The following is a 14,394-nucleotide window of genomic DNA, read 5'->3' on the forward strand; positions in this document are numbered from 1 at the left end:
TTTCTGTAGAGGAGTTTGTAAAAGTAGGTTGGCCCCCAGCCAGTGGCAGGGTGGTTAAGGTGGCTGTTTTCTACATGGTCAACTCTGCAGTTTGGTTCCTGGATCTGGTGACTTGAAAAATACTCCAGGCACATGTGGTGCATGCATGCCCCAAATCCCAGCAGGAGAGAGAAAGGAGTAGAAGGGATGTGGCATGACCATTTTCCATGGGGGTGGTGGTGGTGGTGGTGCGGGGGGTATTTTCTCTCTCTCTCTCTCTGGTTGCCAGGCACTCAGCTAAGCACACTGCATGCAGTAGGCTCATTTAATCCTTCCATTCTTTTGCCATGAAAACTATCATCATCTCCATTTTACAAAGAAATGGAGACTTGGGTAAATTAAATACCACAGCACACGTCACATAGCAAGTAGACAAGTCTGCCACTGAAGTCTGAATTCTAACCTGAATAGCACGTTGACTCTCGTCTCCTCAGGAGATAAACCTTTCTCCTAAATACATCGCATTTCTCTCCTCATCTACTCACTTGGCCCTGCCATGTGGGTCTTTTGGCAGCACTGTTGTGGTTTTTGTAGCATAGCCCAGTAATTTGTATATGGACTCTGTGGTCAGACTGCCTGAGATGGAATCCTGAATCTACTGCTTGCTAGATTTTTGCCTCAAGCACCCTTCTGAAATGTGGGTTCTCTATCTCTAACAGAGCATGCGAGTGGTCAGATTATTGGAAAAACTAAATGAGTCAGCAGTGTTTATAGAGCACTGACATAGTGTCTGACACATAACAATCACTCAGTAATTGTAACTCGTTATTAAAATTCTCAGCGTCTGTACCTTGTCTCCCATGAAGGTTCTAAACTAATTAAAGGCAAGGATTCTTGGCCTTTGTAATTCCACAGCACAGCACATCTCTCCAGGATGAGATTCCACTTAGGCTATGCTAGTAAAGGTTTCACTTTTGTGATTATCTTTTAGGAAATAGGCAGTGTATCAGTTATTTTAACTGTCATGGCCAGAGTCACATGATGTGAACTGAAATGCTGAGTGGGTAAGAGCTCATGAATTCACGGTATGTCAAACAGCTAGGAAAATTAACCTAAACCCATAAATTGATATACATAGACATGTGTATATATCTATATCTATGTCTATATCTATATCTATATCTATATCTATATCTATATCTATATCTATATCTATATATCTATATCTATATCTATATCTATATGCAGTGTAGCTCCACAAGTCTTCTTGGAGCATCTACTTTGTGCAGAAACTTGCAGTGGGTCCTGGGGAAACTGAGATAATACCAAACAGCCCCTTCTAGTTCTCTAAAGGGAACAAACACTACACTGATGAACAATACTAACTGTATCAAGAAATGTCAGATGGGAAAAGGCCCCAGGGGTATATATTTTGATTAAAATACAGCACTCTTACAGAATGGTTTGGAATTCTAAAACAAATAACAAACAATAAATAGCCTTAACTTACTGTTTATGCTATTTTTTGTATATTTACTGTATATTTAGTTCAATCCATAAAGCAGCAGATCATGCAAAAGATGATTAGTATTGCTTTTTTTCCCTTTTGGCAGGGGCAGGGGAGGGGATTGGGACACACATGTTAAAACGACCTTGAGTGCGATGTACAACCCCTATCATCATCTGGCCTTAGGAGAGCACATCCTGTTTGTTTAGACCATCTCATCTGTTTCTGTAAAATCCACCAGTATCGGAAAGCCAACATATCTGCAGTGAAGTCGCCGAGATTGTTCCAGTTGAAACCGGAAAGACAGTGCTGTTCTTGGGGGAGCTGGAAATCTCTTCATTCTCACATGTAGATGTGTCTGATCCTGTGAAAAACAGAGCTACCAGAATTCTAATACCTGATGCTCACCCTTCCATTATCGTGTTTGCCTCTCTGACTCTGAGTGGGTCTCTCTCTGCCTCTCTCACTTTAATTTTTTTTTTTTCTGGAAGGCATGTGTGCATGCTGGTGGTGGGGAGAGAGAGAGAAAGAGAGAGAAAGCACCCCCACAGGGCATGGTCATGCTGCAATTCCCTCTCCCCCACCTCTCCTCAATGCCTCCCAATACCTGATGCTCACAGCCGCTGGTATTTATAGATCTGCCTTCTCAGCTCCATGAACAGGTATGGCCTCTGCTTCTCAGTGTAGCCACTTATCTTCTACAGCCGGGACTGCGTGATTCTCAACCCCACCTACGTCGTAGAATCCTTTCGGGGACTTAAAAAATGTGCTCAGGCTGCTTCCCTAGAGAATCTGACTCAATTGCTCTCGCAAAGTGTCAGGATCCTGTTTTCTTTTTGTTAAGCTACTACGGTAAAACCAGTGGACAGCAAGTGTTAGAATCTGCTAATATCTGGACAAAATAACACTTTGGTCTGTCTTCAGAGTCCCAGCAAAACATCTACCAGATTGTGGCAAAGCTAACAGAATTCAGCCAATTACACTTAATCTTTATTCTATGTGACTTTTATCCTCATGTTACTGAGCAAGAATGGGGCTGAAAACACAGCGATTTGAATTTCTTTTTGTTTTGATGCCTCAAAACAATTCGATGTGCTATCCTGGGCAAATAAATTGACCTCTGAACCTCTCATTTCGTATTCCATAATATGGGAATAAAATGCCTGATTTACCTGGGACATAGTGAAAGAAAAAGTAGGAAAATCTTTTGAGAACTAAAAAGTTGCAAATAAATAAAAGAGATCAAATGCATAATGTTTAGAGAGGGGGGCTGTTAGCCTCACCAATAAGAGTAGGTGGCAACCCATTTGCTAGCTTTGACTGTTTCAGAATATCTGTAGGTACCGTGTGACACAGTAAGTGATAATACTGTAATGTAGCCACTGAAGGCACACTCTTAAGTGTGGTATCAGTCAACAGGCCCTGGGAAATCAGTCATGGGGCCAACACTATGCAGTAGAATAAAATGATTAACCAAATTTTCTAGGGATCTGGAGAAGAGACAAAAAAGGTAGGCCAATGTAACAAAGTGGTCTACAAAATGTCTGAAATCAGTGTGGTCGTACCGTCTTACAGTTTGGGGAGGAAAAAACCTTACAAAGTGCAAGAAAATCTCAAATAAAAACTGAAACTGTTTTATAGTTGCTTGGGGATTTGAAGTTGTTTATTTTACCTTTCAAAGCCTCTTTAAACCTATACCAACTTGTTCACCATGGTTTTTTTCCTTATGCACTTGTCTCTTAATCAAATATGGGAATGAGGTAGGGGTAAAAGGCCACCTTTTCACAGAAGAACAAAAGATAAAATGAACCCGTTTGTTACGTGCATTTATTATCAATTAAATCAAAAGAGAATCTTTTCCACCCTTACCCTATCTTCCCTGGGCTAACCACTTCATCTATCTAGCTATTGATCAACTAACAACTGTCTATCTAGTTCATTTCCTTTTAGTTTATTTTCTTCTTTTTCATTTTTAGAATAAGGTGGCCTTTGAAGGTCCCCAAGGAAAAAAGCCTAAACCACTAGTCGGAAAATCCAGAGTTTAATCCTTGGGGGTTGTTATTAACATTTATTAATTTCTAAACCTATACACAAATAATCATGTTAAAAATTAGGAAAACTCTTCAAACTTTTCTCAGTGTTAAAAGAGCTGTTCATGTTCCCCATGAACCATTTTGTCTTTCTACCGTGAGGAGGGTGTTGTTAAAGATCATCGCAGGAGTTTGACAATGAGAATTACTTGTACTCCTGTGTCCCAGCTTGTTCTAAGTGCTTGGAAGAACAGAAAATAAGCTCGTTAACTGTCAACATGCACAACAAATTATTTATGAGACTATCTTTGGGGAGGAGAAAAAAGAATGTATACAGACGCGCTATCTCAGAGATTGAAAACCCGTTATGGGATAATATTTTATAGAAACAGTACATTCATGTATTGTCTGTGTAACTCAAATACAAAAAAAATTGACTATGCTAGCCTTTTATGAAAGGTAAAACAGTGTTATAGTGAAGTCTCATAGCCTGGCTTTGTACAAAGTATAAGAAAACATGATTTAAGCAAGTCGTGCATCATAGCATTTCTCCTCCTTTCTGAGAAAGCTCAAAACAAGTGTGTCCACCTCTTAAACGCCAACACTGGCTGACTTTCTTCCCCACTCTGACTACATACTCCCTTCTCCTCAGTCATGGGAGGGAGGTCGCAGCTTACGATCTACACTCTGCGGGTCATCCCTTGCCTCTCTGAGGACCGTTCAAGAGCTAAGACTCTAGCCTGAGCAACTCCTGCAAGACAAGGCTCCCCTTCCTCGGCAACAATGGCTGCTGGGCCAAGGAAGTGCTCCTGGTAGGAAGTGGCACAGAAGTTTGTAAATACTCTGGTCCTTAGTGTATTTTCTGGCTCTGGGATAGCAGAATTTATATTTGAAAAAATAAAAAAATAAAAAAGGAAAGGGGGAACAAGAAAAGTTTCCGTATAGAGGAAATCCTAAAGAATCCCAGCTGGGTGCCGGATACTGGTACTCAACTCGCTCTCCTTAAACATCGTCTCATCAACGTGACTGTCTGCACAGTGCTCCTGACCAGAAGTACTTTGTCCCCCTGACATACAGGTCCCAGTCATATAAAAGAAAGAAAACCAGACAAAGAGGATCACAATGGAAGATGCCTTAAGAGGTGCCCCTGAGTTCTTGTTATGAAGCAGGAAAGACCACGGTAGGAGAAATGCCTGTTACCTGTCTCGCACCACTGTCCCCTGTGGGCTTCTGTTTGGATCAGACGCCTAGAAGCTTCTCGGTTTCCTCTACAGGGATATTTGCCCCACAGCCTCCTTGGGGGCCTCGCGCCAGCAGACGGAAAGCCAAGCAGGAAGCATTTTGAGCTACAGGCTGGACTGGTAGCTCTGAACCCAAGCTTAGCCTCTTTGGGGCCTCCCCAAGCTGTGGTCCTCCCAGCCTCACAAAGCCATCCCTGAGAGCCTTACTGCTGAAAAAAAAAGAAATGATTTCCTAGTCCTCTTTTCCGGATGGCGTGTGTAGTTTCCCTCACGCCCATGGGAAGTCCTTCAGATCCTTCTTATCTAGAAACTTCTCCCCCAAGTGGACAGACTTGTTTGGCCAATGCCCTCCTGCTTGCTTTCCTCTGTCTGATGAAAAGAAAAATGAAACCAGAGCAATCCAAAAATGGGTTAGAGCTCATGAGCAGTGGATAATGCCTGACTTAAACCTTTAAAAGATGGCCACTACACCAGACAGCGATTTCAGAGTAGGAAAAAAACCTTAAATTACAAGGGAGTTTTCTGTTTCTTGCAGTGCCAAGAAGTCAGAGAATAAAAGAATTCCTAAAGGACGAGGCACCTAGAGAAGTTGTTTCATCCAGACCCTGGGATTTAGGGAGGTGCTACACTTCAAATATGCCACATTACGGGGCTGTCTAGTTTTCCCAGGTTTCCAGAGAGATTCTGACTATGCATTAAACTATAAATCCAGTGACATCTAAAATATCTCCATTACACTCCTATTTAAAGATAAGGGGATGTGTGGAAAAGGTACCGTTGACAGGCTGCATTTACGTCAGTGGGTTTAAAGATGAATTATATCCAGAATTTTTGAGCTGGAAGCGACTCTGTGTATCCTCATTTCACAAGGGAGGAAACTGAGCCCTAAGAAGAACCATGACCTGTCTTAAGATCAGAACACAGATCGGAAGTAATAATTTATCGTCTAATTAATCTTTTGTTTTTCCTTTGGAGATGTTTTTGCTATAGGTCACGTGCACTCGCCAAACAGACAGAGAGAGACATAGAGACAGAAAGCGAGAAATCACCCCCGGGGGGATGGTCACACTGCATGGAAATCACCCCCGGGGGGGATGGTCACACTGCATGGTCTCTTCCATTCTCCTCTCGGGATCTTGGGAACGCACGCACACACGCCCAGCGTGAGTTTTAAGTCACCGGGTCCGGGACACGAACCGCGGTCGACTACGTGGGAGTCCAGCGACATAGCCATTACGCTAACTGCTGGTTCCCTCGTCTAATTAATCTTAAACATCTGTGTGAGGAATGCTGTGTAGTTCCCTACTTTGGAGCTCTGCTCACAGAAAATTTGATGAATGAGGGTGGCATAGAGCCCAGGAATCTGCACTAAAATGAGTGTTCCAGGTGAGTCTGATGCAGGTAGTCTCAGGACTGTTCAGAAAAACCCTCATAATATTGGAGCAAGGACCCCAGAATCAGACACAGGGATATAAATCATAATCCCCCCGATTTCTATTTATGTGGCCTTGTGCACATTATTTGACCTCACTGAGACTTGATTTCATTATGTGTGAAAGTGGGATGATAATGGTGCTGAGCTTACAGACTCCACTGACACAAAGAGGAAGAGCTCAAGAACCATCTATTGTTACCTGGAGATCTGCCTCCAAGCTCATCTTCCCTCCCTGACCCACTCTGCCTCTTTTTTTCTTTGCTACTTTCCCTTCTTGCCACATTGAGCACCAATGTACTCAGGTCTGAGACAAAAGCATTTGTGGGCCAAGCAGTGGTGTAGTGGTAATGCAACTGAACCCATGTGGGAAGTGTGCTGGGTTCACATCCAATAACCTCTCTAAGCGAATACGTGCCTGTGCCCCAGGGCAGCTGAGACTGGGGACAGGCCATGATGTGAATACTGTGTTACGGGTGTTGTATGTGTGTCCCTCTCTCTCTGAAAAAATAAATAAATAAATGACTTTTTAAAAAAGTGAAGTATTTGGATAAAAAGAGGATGAACCTTTAACATTTTTCCCACACTTGGATACTGATTCTCAACTGTGTTCTCCAGTCTGAGTTGAATACAACTTGCCGTAAGAAGCATATTGCTGTCAGAATGAGCTCCTGAGCAAATGTTTCTTTGAAAACACTTTTTGTTCCTGATTGGTTTCAGTGTTGGGTGCAGTTAGTTTTTGGACATGGAATGGGGTGTTGTCAAAGTGGCTGTCCCTTTCCTTCCCTGAGGAGCAATTCCTCTTGTCTACAGTCCCCTGCTTGTTGCTAGGAACACTCTGTGCTTGCTACTCACACTTTACAATGAAAACAAAGACAAATAAAAAAATGGAATTGCCATATGGTTTCAGCTGTAACCCATAATTAACTTCTGAAGTAGAGACTCGCCCTCTTGCAGCTATCGCTGGAATTGACTGTCACAGAGGCCTTTCTCTTGAGTTCTAAAGGGTTGGAGTTGGTAGCAAGTTGGACCCAAACTTCTTCAACCAAACTGGGAACATAGCCTAAGTCACTAACTCACGGATCACGTACTCTATGTTTGCTAAAATGAAGTGTCTCTTAATGCTTCAGATTGCAACTTCACTGGAGATAGAGCTCCTACTTTCTCAGGCAGAAATTTCAGCACCAAATACTTATGTATTTCTGAGCATGTCCTATGCTGCCCTTTCCACTTTTTCACTCAGATAACTTTTAGTCTCTAAGTTACAGGTGTATTTTCAGCCAAGGACCCTCCTAATTGTTCTGGCCTGACCCAGGCATTTGTCTTCCTTAACCCCATACTGCCAGATACAGTCTTCTTGCAGTTACCACCCTGGATTCAAATAACATTGAATGTAAACACCTTGAGGGCAGGAACCAGTCTGATTTATTTCATGCCTAGTTCCTGCCATAGAGCAGGTGCTATGGTTTGAGTGTGTGGGCTCTAAAACTCATGCCAAAATTTGATCCTCAATATAGCAATTTTGGGAGGTAAGGCCTACTGAGAGGTACTTGGGACCCGAGAAAGGATCCCTTATGGATAGATGAAAGCTGTCTCCTGTGAAGGAGGATATTCTCATTGGACTAGTTCCCGCTAGGGTGGGTTGTTATAAACAAGCCTGGCTGATGGCCTGTCTCGTTTTGCACATTGGCCTTTCTGTTTCACTCCACTTATGCTGTGACTATTGAGCACTATGGAGTTGTCAGATGCCAGCACCAAGCTTTTGAACTTTTCAGCTACCAGAATGTGAGAGAGAAAGAAAAAAAAAACAAAACACCTATTTTCTATTTTCCTTATAAATCTCCTGGTCTCAGGTATTCTGTTGTAATACAAAAAGGATAGCTGGCATATAATAAGAGAACAATAAAAGAAAACGAAATTAAATTGCTCCATTTTAGTTTCCACTTCTGGTTCCGCCTCTCGACATTACAGTGTTCCAGGGCTTAATCCGTGGCACTCTTCTATGTTGACACTTATTTTCTAGGTGACCTCTACTAGTTTTGGTTTAAAATCTTTATGCTAATGACTTCCAGATGTAGAACTCTATCATGAAACTCTCGCCTGAACTCCTGACCTATGTATCCAACTGCCTACTTGACATCTTCACTTGGATGTTCAATAGAATCTCAAATTGAACATGTAACCTCTGATCTTCCCTCTCAAACTTCTATCGCAATAGTCTGTCCCATATTATTAAAGGGTACCTCCATCCTTCCATTACCCAGACCAAAACCGTAAGTGTCATACTGAGTCCATCCTTCCACACTTTACATTTAATTTGTCATTAAATCTTGTTAGCTGTTCTTTAAAAATGTAAGTATAATCTGACCCATCTTACTGCGTCCACTGCTATCATTCTCACCCAAGCCATCATTAGCACCTGACTAGATTATTATCATTGCCTCTGACAATGTTCTCTCTTCTTGCCCCCTTATGATTTCTTTTCAAGACTGCCACTATAACGGTCCTTATAAAGTACAAGATATATAATGCACATCTGGGTTCAACTCTCCTATGTTCCCATCTCATGCAGTCAAAGAAAAAGTCCTTTTAGGGTCCAGCAGTTGGCATGGTAGTTAAGGTGCTGGACTCCCACATGAATTGACCATGGTTTGAGTCCCAGACCTGGCAGCTTGCTTTCTCACTTTCTCTCTCTTTCTCTCTCTCTCTGGTGAGTGCACATTCCCTATAGCATATTAATAATAATAATAATAAATAAAATTAAATAATAATTTTTAAAAAGGGGGGCCTGCAGGTGGTGCAGTGGTTAAGATGCTGGACTCCCACATGGCCGACTGCGATTTGAGTCCTGGACCGGGTAGTTTGTTTTCTCACTTGCCCATTCTCTCTCTCTCTCTGATCAAATCAAATCAAATACTAATACTAATAATATAATAATAAATAAAATAAATATATATTTTTTTAAAAAGTCCTTTCAATGGATTGTGAGGCTTATACCATCTAGTCCCTATAGACTTTTTTCTTTTTCTTTCTTTCTTTTTTTTTTTTAGAGGTTTTTGCTACAGAGTACGTGCCCCAGGGGGGATGGCCATGCCACAATCCCTTCTCCTCCATTCTCCTCTTGGGATCTTGGGCATGCAACCACATGCACCCAGCGTGAGTTTAAGCCACTGGGTCCAGGACTTGAACCGCGGTCAGCTATATGGGAGTCCAGTGACATAGCCATTACACTTACTGCTGGTCTCCTCTCTTGATTTCTCATCTCACTCATGTTGCTGGCCTCCTTACCTATCGGTAGGTTTCCACCTCACAGTCTTCATGCTTGCTGTTCTCTCTGCCAGAGCTGCTCTTTGCACAGACCTTCTCGTGATTCACTCCCTCCCCTCACTTGCACGTTTGTCCAGACATCACTTTCTTCATCAAGTCTTCACTGGCCACCATATTTCACATTAACTCTCCCAATCTCCCTTACTTGCTTTGTATTTTTTCTTTTCACATATTACCCTTAATACACAAAAGTGCACTTCTAAAATTTATTAGTTGCCTCTACCATTCTTCTCCTCACTAGGATGGAATCTACCCCAGGGAAGAGATGTCTGCTTGGCTCATGAGAGGAGGGTATTTAGAAGTATAACACACATAGTTATTAATACCACAGCCTTGCAGTAGCATATGCAGAAAAGTACATAATGATTCAACTTACAAAATGCTCCCCCTCCACGTCTTGGCAGTGTAGTTCTTATTTATTTTTAACTACAACCAGATGTTGGTAACCCTTTTGACCCAATGTGGTCCTGGGTCAGCTCTCTCTTGGTATTTTTATATTAAGGCCAGGAAAATTCTTCTCTGACATTGACCTGTCCTTATGCAAGGAAGGAACTGACAAATAATTGGGCAGTTTTATAGTACACAAATGGTCTTGTTCTTATCTTCTGTGTGTATATTTTGGCAGCGTCTCTGCTAATGGGATGGGTCGCATTTGTGCTCAGCTACTGCCTCTCAGGGTTTATTTGCACTTATTGTTACTGTACCCACTCTACCAACAGGCAATGTTATTGTGCTTTCTTTGTGTAAATGCCTTTCAGATACTATGCTATTTTGCCATGGAAGACCCCAGTTTCCACCTTTGGAGCCCACTGAACAAAGTGGCTAGCTCCCTTCCACCACTACTTATGCCTCCAGTGAGGGCCCCAGCTTCTGCCAGAAACCTAAAGCACACTCCAAGTAGACTCTTGTTTTGAATTCTACTCCTAGCACTATCTTCCCTGCTTTTTCTGGGAAGATGGAAAAATAGCACATGGGGAAATAGAGGCGGACTTTAGATATGGCTCCACTACTGAGATGTCCTTAGCAGCTCTCTTGAGCCTTATCGACTTTTTCTTGGGGAGGTGGGCTTGCTAAATAAACCAGCTTGATTTCCAAGGGCCTATATTATTTCATGGAAGAATGCTGAGATTCCTTCTCGTGGGTTGGAATAGAGCCGAACTGACAGTGTAGCTAAGGCCACCACAGTGATCTGGAAACTTTGATGCCAGGCGACATCAGGGGTATAGATTGACACTTTTATAACAGGATTTGAGAAGCAACAGAAAAGCCTATGTCAACCTGCCCTTAATACCTAAAACTACGCTTTTAGAGACAAATTGCTTTAAGTGAAGGAATACTCTGACTCAAATACCTTTGGCTGATTGACACACTGCCTATTTTCACTTTCAATGAGTTGCATATTAGTTTAAATGGTTTAGGTCAGCAGCTAAAGTTTTAATATGGAAGCGATATACGATAATAAGGGGGTAATAAGTTTAAAGAGAAGAGAGGAGTATGGGGAAGATATTTCAGAGAACAGATCTTAATGGTGTCTGAAGGCTGGCATGCTGCTGATTCATTGGAAGTATCCTGCTAGTTGCTAGTGGCTTGTGGAATTGCTATAGTCACATGTCTGGCAATCCTGTTATTTGTGTTAGTGTTATCACTCTTCAAAATTTTTATTTTACATATTCTCTAATCACTTCTCTTGTAGGAGTAGCCTTGCCTCGGGACCAGCAGCTGGCATAATGACTATGTCATTGGACTCCTATGTAGTCAACTGCTATTCGAATCCTGGACCCTGTGGCTTAAAATGCCAGGCACATGTGCATACATGCCCAAGATCCCGAGAGGAGAATGGAGGAGAAGGGATTGTGGTATGACCACCCCCCCTGGGGGGTAATTTCTCGCTTTCTGTCTCTCTGTCTCTCTCTGTCTGGCAAGCACACGCACCCTATAGCAAAAACCTTTCCAAAAAAATAAATAAATAAGAAGAAGAAAAAGGAGTAGCCTTGTCTCATGCTTCATTGAAGAAAGAGTTGATTAAATGGGAATCCTCATTTCCTACATACAAACTTTCAACCCTCTTGCATCTTACTCTCCTTCTTGGCCTCCCTCCAGTTTAAGACTATACCATCTCCCTGCTCCTCTTACTAACTTACCTCTTCCTCTACCCAGCTCTGAGGCCTATACCCTCTTACTTCCTCAGCACTGGGCAGTCCCATCCGCTCACAAACCTACTCTAGAATCTCTCTTTAAAAATCTTCCTTTGAGGATCAACAGACAGCGTAAGGGCATGTGTGTATGCCTAAAATCCCAAGTGGAGAATGGAGGAGAAAGAAAGAATTGCTGTGTGGCTATTCCCAGGGCAGGGAGGTGATTTCTCACTTTCTCTCTGTCTCTCTTTGACACTCTGTAACAAAAATATCTCTCTTAAAGAAACAGCACAAAACAAAAATAAAACTTTTCTTTGATATTCCTCTTTATCTTTATTGACTACAGCATTTTTCTGCTACCTCTCAGAGCAAATCTTACTGGAATAGGCAAATAAATAGATTTTGTCTCTATCTTCTCACTGCTTTTCCCTGGTCCATCAACCGAACTTCCTTCCCCAGCGCTGCATGTAAGCTGCTCCATGGCTGTCACTGTGGCCTGTTCAAGTGGCTTGAGTTAATCAGTGGGGACCACCCACCCAGCCTGTTGGGGGGGGGAGGGGCTCTTCCCTTCGCAGTCACACAGAGTAGTCCCCACCAAACATCCTACCTGTCAGCTCAACCTCCATCCACAGTGGGAACAATCAAGTTTGAGTATACAAGAATCAAACATCTGAAAACGAGAGACTCTGGAAAAATCTTTTCTGCATTACTCCCTTAACAGTAAAAGTAGAGACACTACCCTACACCCAAACACCTGAACCCAAAATTCCTACTGTAGATTCCACACTCCCACCCACAGTAGAGGAGGGAAATTGGCACAGAGGTGTTTTTCATTTTTTGAGAGAGATTTTTGCTATTAGGCGTGTGCGCTTGCCATACAGATAGAAAGATAGAAAGCGAGAAATCACCCCCCCCCCAAGTGGGGATGGCCACACTGCAATCCCTTCTCTTCCATTCCCCTCCCAGGATTTTGGGCATGCACGCACACATGCCTGGAGTGAGGTTAGTTGCCCGGTCAGGGACTTGAACCAAGTTTGAGTACATGGGAGTCTAGTGACGTAGTAACCATTACACCACCTGCTGGTCCCCCTACACAGAGTTTACGTATGTTATAGAAAAATGCAGGCACACACAGCTACAGAAACATACTCCAAAGAAGTAGGAAGCATGTGAGTATATCACCAGATAACTAAAAATTTAAAGCAGAGAACCAAAAATCAGAGAAAATCAGGAAATAGTTCAACCTCAATTATGGTCAACCAGTAAAGATCCATTCGGGTGGTTAAAACAGCCAGTCAAGTGCACATCCCACCTCTCCATACATGGTCACTCCTCTTGGGCTCCTGTTTATATGTAATAATTAGACCCTGTACTGACACTTCTCTCAATTTCTGCCCAAGTCTAAGTTGTGGATATGCCATTGCTTTGACATACTCTGAGGGATTATGCATTCTTTTTAAGAATACATAAGTCAGGAATAATGACAATGTTTGCTTAAGAAAGAAATCTGAATAAGACTAGCTTATGCCTGTGTTTATGAAGAACAATGGCTCTGAAATGCAGGCTGCGAAGGGGTCAAAACTAAGTTTACTGAGGAGCAGCCCAAAGTTGGGATCACCAGTGGTAAGAATGGAAAATGAAGCACAAATAAAAATTAATCACAACTTGTTTATTTTTTATTTGTATATTACATTTAATCACATATATCTTTACAGTGTATTACATTTATTTTTCCAGCATGATTACCATGCATATCAGTTAAGACAAAGACATTACTATCCACATCATCATCATCATCATCATCATCAATTTCTGAAGTTCATCTCATTTCTAAAGGAGGAATGTGCCTTTCGAAAGCGTAGAATTGTGTCACTCTAGAAAATGGCAGAGCTTGTGACTCAGCTTTGGGGAAATGATATATTAACTTGATAGTTAGCAAGGTCTTGTTTGACTAAGAATGTCACATTTTATCTACCTAGAGTGATTCATTTTTTTTTTTTTTGAGAGGTTTTCGCTATAGGGCGCATGCGCTCGCCAGACAGACAGAGAGAGAGAAAGCGAGAAATCACCCCCCAGGGGGGGATAGTCACGCTGCGATCCCTTCTCTTCCATTCTCCTCTCAGTATCTTGGGCACGCACGCACACGCGCCCGGCGTGAGTTTTAAGCCACCGGGCCCGGGACGTGAACTGTGGTCGACTACATGGGAGTCCAGCAACATAGCCATTACGCTAACTGCTGGTTCCCTAGAGTGAATCATTTTTAAGAAATGTAAGGGATGGTGCTAGCAGGTGTCATGGTGGTTGAGGCACTGGACTCCCACACGGCCTATCATGGTTTAAGTCACAGACATGGTAGGTTGCTTTCTTACCTCCCCCCTGGGCTGTCTCTGTCTCTCTGGTGAGTGTACGTGCCCTGTAGCAAATAATAATAATGATAAAATAAAATTAATAAATAATCCTTTAAAAAAAGTAAGGGAATATAATTTCCAGATCCGATACACATATGTCAGTAAATTAACTCTGCTCAAATAATTTGCTGGTTTTAATATTGGGGAAAATAATTAATTGTTCCCTTCCAGCAGCTGGCTCCTAAATCCATTGAGTTCTATCTGCCCAAGTCTATGTTGTGGATACGTCATTGCTTTGACAAACTCTTCATGAACTGGTCTGTTTTATTTCATACCATCATGGCAAACTCTGAGGGATGGACTGACCTTTTTTTTTTTTTTTTTCTTTTTTTTTT

General features: G+C 42.2%; 1 protein-coding gene across 5 annotated transcripts in view; it reads right to left on the reverse strand.

Annotated features, from left to right (window-relative positions):
- ADGRF5 (adhesion G protein-coupled receptor F5) overlaps positions 1 to 14,394 on the reverse strand; it is a 120,638-nt gene that overhangs the window by 80,184 nt on the left and 26,060 nt on the right. For 3 of the 5 annotated variants that reach the window (XM_027772098.1, XM_027772095.1, XM_027772099.1), the window contains exon 1: positions 4,717 to 4,970. The exons of the other annotated variants lie outside the window; for them this stretch is intronic. The gene's annotated coding sequence lies outside the window, so the exon portion shown is untranslated. Of the gene's footprint in view, positions 1 to 4,716; positions 4,971 to 14,394 lie in introns of those variants that run through there. 5 annotated transcript variants of the gene reach the window in all.

The sequence above is a fragment of the Tupaia chinensis genome, unplaced genomic scaffold (genome assembly GCF_000334495.1).
Source record: "Tupaia chinensis unplaced genomic scaffold, TupChi_1.0 Scaffold000252_1, whole genome shotgun sequence".
Taxonomy (NCBI): Eukaryota; Metazoa; Chordata; class Mammalia; order Scandentia; family Tupaiidae; genus Tupaia; species Tupaia belangeri.